Below are 6,276 nucleotides of genomic sequence, written 5' to 3' on the forward strand. Positions count from 1 at the left end.
TTGCTATCTGTAGAGATGACATATAATAGAGCAATACTTCATAGTAGTGTTCTCCTTTAGAGCAATTCATAGTACCACTCATTGTTCTCCTTTTGAAGATGTTTATGGATTTAATCCACTTACACCTCTTGATTTGCTTCCTATTCATTCTATTATTTTTGTGAGTAAAGCAACCACAAGGAAGGCAGATCTGATCAAAACTGTAACTACCCAAAATTTTCTACAAGTCGGCTACTGTATACGTAGCATAAACATTGAATGCAGAAGACTTCATTTAAATTCCATAAAACATAACTTTTATCTTAAAACACAGCTATGGACTTACGTGTTTCGAAAACATTTTTAAAAAAACAAAAGAAAAGAAAAATAAAATAAATAAGCGTTTTAAGTTAAAAACATCCTATTCTAGACTAAGTCTAAGAAAATAAATACCACTATCCTGCATGTGTCATGGTCTCGAGTTGTGATGTCGTCGTCAGTCGTACAGGAATGTCTTGCCTTTACCTGAAAAATGTAGTAGCACATGGCTTGAGTATTTAAAGAAATACTCGGTAAGTGACCCCACTATTGGGGTTAAATGCAACAATCACATGCAATGAGATGATGGGACCTATCTTTCATTCCGTTTTCCCTACGGTGCTGTCCTAACGGGTAATTTTGGACATGTACATATACTCTACACACAGCCCATACGTGCGAGTATGGGCTCACCAGCTAGTTCGCACACCGCTGGGCCTCTTTTCTTATCTGGTGGGCATACTCTGGGAGCCCCTTAGGCCGAACACCCGCTAGAACTAGTAACCGTCACGACAGTGCTATGCAAAGCATAACGATCGTTGTCCTACCATTGGATGTACGAGTCCGTACCCTCGTGATGGGATAGGGGTACCCCCCCAAATGCACGAGCACACATAATGCATGAGGTCCCAAAACTTTTCCATTTTCATTATCCTTTAATACAACCCTGCTAGCATTGTGTACATATCATATCATTTTTCATATCGTTTCAGATATCGTTCATCATTCATGCCATATCGTTTCTCATTCTTCAGTTCTCAAATCATACATAATTCTAACGGGGTTATATTTCATGCCATTTATCATAATTTCATGTCATTCATATCATGCTGTATACACACAATTTAAGAGACCTAACATAACGTTCTATGCTTTTAACATATCATTTCATCATATACACATCATACCATGACATATTGCATCACAATGTATCATATCATAAACAAGTCATAACGTAAACACTTCGTAATCATATCGTTCTCTAACTTATCATAGCCTTAACGTTCTTAGACCTATCACAGGCATATCATTACGTGAACGTACCTTAGTCATCTCATTACAAGAACTTAACCTAACGCTATCGTTCTATCAATCTATCACAAACCTATCCCTTTCTACCCAGAACCTAACCGTATTCTTCCATCAATCTCTCTTATCCATATCACTTCGGTATGCAACCTAACCTTAACGTTTCATGAACGTAATTTACTCCTATCGTTACATTTCGTTTTGTGCATCATTTTTGTATCCTATCTCAAACATATCCTTGAACACATCGTACGTAATTATTATCATACAATTCACATATTATGACATATACATAACACATAGGAAGCATATCGATCCACAGACAATTCACACATATCAATATATATGACACGTGCAGAACCACAGGGAACGTGTCTACATCAAATATAATCATGCTGATAGTAAGGTCACTTACCTGGTTAGCTTAAGTCGTTGTCACGTATATATCTTTAATGAAAGTTCGATTCTGTCCTTTGAAATCCAAGTCAACCTATGTGAGCCCATGACATCAGTTTCAAGTTTGAATTCTATAAAATTATTTCTCTAATTTACATTGTTAAAATTCTGATATTTTGTGTTAGACAAAATTGAATGGAGTTCCATGCCCTCTGATATTTCCGGTTTTATTTTTAAATTCTGTTCAACAAGTCTTCCCTCAATCTTCCCTCCTCCCCTTTGTAATTATTTTCATTCTGCAAATAGATTGTGAATTCTGTAAATAAGATATTACTCTAACTCTATATTTATTTTCAGTAAACCGATATTATTGGCCAATTTTAATCGGTAGATTTATGTATCTGCCAACTAAATTTATTTTAATTCCAACCTTATTTTCTATTGTTGGATCGGTATGGTATGGCAACCCTAGAGGGGTAAATAGGGTTTTAACCATACAAGTGTTTAAACGTGATTAATTTTTCTAATGATGAAACTTTTTACAAATAAGTAGAAGATGATAATTACCATAACAAAATAATTCAAGTCAAAACAACAATCAAGTATAACATACAATAAATCACAATAATAATTTTGAAATTAAATAGGAAAGAGTTAGAAAGATGACACCGTAGTTTTATAGTGGTTCGGTCAAACTCGACCTACTCCACTCCCCAAACGCCTCTTGGGAATTTGAATAAACAACTTTCTCGACTATTTCCGCAGATCAGAGCCAAACCGCTACACTGCTCTTTTTACGAGTTCAAGAGCAAACTCAATCCTTTCCACGGCAAAAGATCAAACCGGTACAAGTATTTGAATTTGATAGTAACACACCACAACTCTTTCAAAGAGTAGATTTACAATTTGGAGCACTCACAACTATCTTCTCTGTAACGCCCCTAATTTTCTTTAACCTAATTAGTGACGTCACCCATGCATACTTATCTCATTAGGCGGAAGCTCATCATAAATAACCTTGAAATAGTCTTTCATAAAATTCATGAATCCAAAACATTACCTAAACTCCGAAAATAAACCTTCAATACTGAATCCAAAATAAATCCAAATAAAACGATACTCAATCCTATAACTTAAAACAGTCTAATAAAAGTAAACTCCTAAAAATATCCCGTCTCCAACTTCCATGGTGGCCTCAGCTCCGTCGTCAACCGTACATCGGCGCCTTGCCTTTACCTGAAAAATGTAGGTAGCACGTGGCTTGAGTATTTTATGAAATACTCAGTAAGTCACCCCACTGTTGGGGTTAGGAATGCAAACACATGCAACATATGAGCGGGACCTAACTTTTCATAAACTTTTCATAGCCTTGGGCGCTTTTCTATTCCGGGTAGGGTTGGATGTGTGGTACTCCTTCACACATGGCCCATGTACATGTACATGAACCCACCAGGCGGGCTCTTTACGTACCCCCTGGGCCTGACTTGGTCGGGCACAACGTGTTACACGTAGCCGGACACCACAGAACAGAAAAGGGCCCGCATGATATCATGGCGAACATAAATATCGTATTTCATTCTTTCGTATCATAAAGGGGAAGAATCCCGATGCACGTGACATACATATATGCATGAGGTCCCTTAACATATTTAACATGGCATTACATAAGCAGTGCTAACATCGCATTTACGCTTCTTACATCACATGGCATCTCACATGACTTACATAAACAGGTAACAGTCAACACAAGTTCATACATCACATAACATACACAATCTATACATCACACAATCATATCACATAAAATATGGTGCATGCAGGGGCCACAGGGCACGCACCATCATACAACACGTAGAAAGCTAACTCCAACAGTAAGGTCACTTACCTCGATGGTCTTGGTTGAAGTCACTCACAACGAGCTAATCCCAGCGGTTAAATATGTCCTATGATAACCACATAAAAATTTAGAACCTTTCATAAGGTACCCTAGCTAAACCTCATGCTATTTATCAAAATAAACCCTCGACCTAATCTGTCTTTAACGTTTAGGAGCCATACTGACCTCGGATGGTAAAACTAAGGGCAGAAACGGCTTCGGAAGGACCAAAAACCTTGGAATCGATATATTATAGTGATACCGATTCACCAAGCCGAGCTGCCGAGCCGACCAATTAAGCCGCCAAGCTGAGCTGCGGGATTTGACGGAGCCGAGCTGCGGGTTTTGACGGAGCCGAGCCGCGTACACGTCAAGCCGAGCCGACAGCACGCGTGCGGAGCCGAGACCAAGGCTGCAGCGCGCGTCCGCGTTGGGCCGAAACGCACAGGGCCCGCGTTCGTTCCGTGGGCTGGTCCGGAGGCCGAACGTGAACCCGACCCGTTTTCCTTCGTCTTCCTTACCCGAAATCTCACGAAAACCCTAATCGTTGCTGCGCCGCCAACGACGACGTCACAACCCCGATTCCGGCGATGCGACGACACCCCTCGCCTATTCCGACCGACGCGCAACGATATTCAACACCGATAGCCTCGGTCGCTTCTCCCTCCGGCCACTCACCGAAGAAAATCCAGCGAACCACCTCACACGTTTTTCCTGGCTAACCCTCTCGATTTTTCCGTACTCTCAGATACCCTTGAAAACCCTAAACGTTTGGAGAGCAAAAGTTGTTTCCAAGGAAGGAGGAGAGTTGTATATGGGAATATAAAAGGTCTTTATGACTTTTCCATTAGAAATTTCCTGGCTAGAAATCATACCTTTTCCAGCGACAATAAATGCAGCATAATATCTTTTCGTTTTGGCAGCAGAAATAAAAATCTTAGCATAAAATAAATAAAACTAAAATTCGAATCCTTACATTCTCACATTACAATAAAAAAATCTCTCTCAAGAATAAAATGAATAAAAATAAAATTGGAAGCTTGGAGAGAGCAACAAACAATGGAGACTTTGAACAAATAAGGATTGGAGAATGTATGGAAGTTGTGTGTATGAAATGTGGGGAAGTTGATGAGTTTATATAGAGAATAAAAGTGGCAAAATGTAGGAATTAATATCGACCACTGGATTGTGTTAGGAAGAATGGAAGGTGGAGATTAAAAGTAAATAAATAAGAAAATTTTCTAAATTTATTTATTTCAAATTTTTAATATAATAATAATAAAAAGTTATGTGAGTAACGGTCAAATGAAAATTCAAAATTTATTATAAATATAATAATATAATAATAATAAAAACTATGTGAGTAACTACCAAAATTTTAAAATATAATAATATAATAATATAATATAGTAATAATAAAAATCGATGTGAGTAACAGTTAGATTCAAATTTATATTTTGTAAAAAATCATTTTATTTAGAAATATAATAATAGGAAAAACTCCGTCCTTTGTTACTCTTGTAAAATTATAAATGTCATACTTTGATATATTTTTATTTTTCCATCATTTTGATTTTGCTGCCACATCATCACATCGGGTATGTTGTCTCGACTCTAATTTTCTTCGTTTTAGCTCTGATTTGAGTAATTGAAAAGTCGTTGAAATCGTTATTCCCAACCTTGTACTGTGGACAGTTCAAAACACTGAAAATAGTTAATAATTAAGAGTAGGTTTGTTATCATCAAAACATCAATCAATTAATTGATTGAAATTAATTAAAGTGAGATCAATGGCGAAAAAGTCAACATCTATAACTTCCAATGCTAACAAAAAATCTAATTAATTGAATATGGGATCCCATTACTATAGGATTGGTAAAATATCAAATATGAAAGAAATTTGATCCTAAATTAATTTCTTATAACCATAACTATAGAATACGGAAATCTGAGATAGGATTTTATCTAATAACCGACCAAAATCTCCCCAGATAAATGTGCATCATATTCTTCTGTTGAAACACCATTTTACTTTTTCTCAAATCTGACCTTTTTTTTCTGTTTATTTTTTTGGATGAACTGTGATATTGTGGGGTTGAGGAAAGAGGATGCCCATGAGAGGTTAGTGGAAAGAGGCGGTAAATTTTATTTTTATTTTTATTTTTATTTTTATTTTTATTTTTATTTTTAAGTAATCGTTTTTAGTTATTTATTTATGAATTATTATTATTATTATTATTATTTTGACGTATATATTTTTTTATAATTATTTTTATTTGTTTATTTATTTTTATTATATATATATATATTTTGCTATCACAAAAACATTTGTTGAGAGGAGACAATTGAGAAACAAAAAGTTACTTTAAAAATTAAATATTTTTGTGAGTAAAGCAACCACAAGTAAGGTCTGATCAAAACATTGCATAAAGAGGTGAAGGATACAATTGAGAAACAAAATTTTAAAGTTTCAACTCGATAACTGGGTTTGGATACATCTTCACAAGGAGTGATACCCATCTCATAGGAAGACAAAGTTACATCCAAGAGGGGATTACCCTTATCAAGTCCTTGAAATAATTAATAACAATGCATATAAAATGATCTTCCTAGATAATTTTCAGCACATTCTACTTTCAATGTTGCTGACTCGAGTCCTTTTGATACTAAATATTTAT

At 35.9% G+C, this 6,276-nt stretch overlaps 1 long non-coding RNA gene across 1 annotated transcript; it reads right to left on the bottom strand.

The window, feature by feature from the left end:
- Positions 1-2,514: 2,514 nt before the first annotated feature.
- On the bottom strand, positions 2,515-4,681 carry LOC147793186 (uncharacterized). The gene is made up of 3 exons (XR_015420457.1): positions 3,785-4,681; positions 3,608-3,665; positions 2,515-2,958 (listed from the first exon to the last, which is right to left on the bottom strand). It is a non-coding gene; the product is annotated as an uncharacterized LOC147793186 (long non-coding RNA).
- Positions 4,682-6,276: the final 1,595 nt, after the last annotated feature.

Source organism: Cucurbita pepo, chromosome 3 (assembly GCF_057944985.1).
Source record: "Cucurbita pepo subsp. pepo isolate OVF chromosome 3, ASM5794498v1, whole genome shotgun sequence".
Classification (NCBI taxonomy): domain Eukaryota; kingdom Viridiplantae; phylum Streptophyta; class Magnoliopsida; order Cucurbitales; family Cucurbitaceae; genus Cucurbita; species Cucurbita pepo.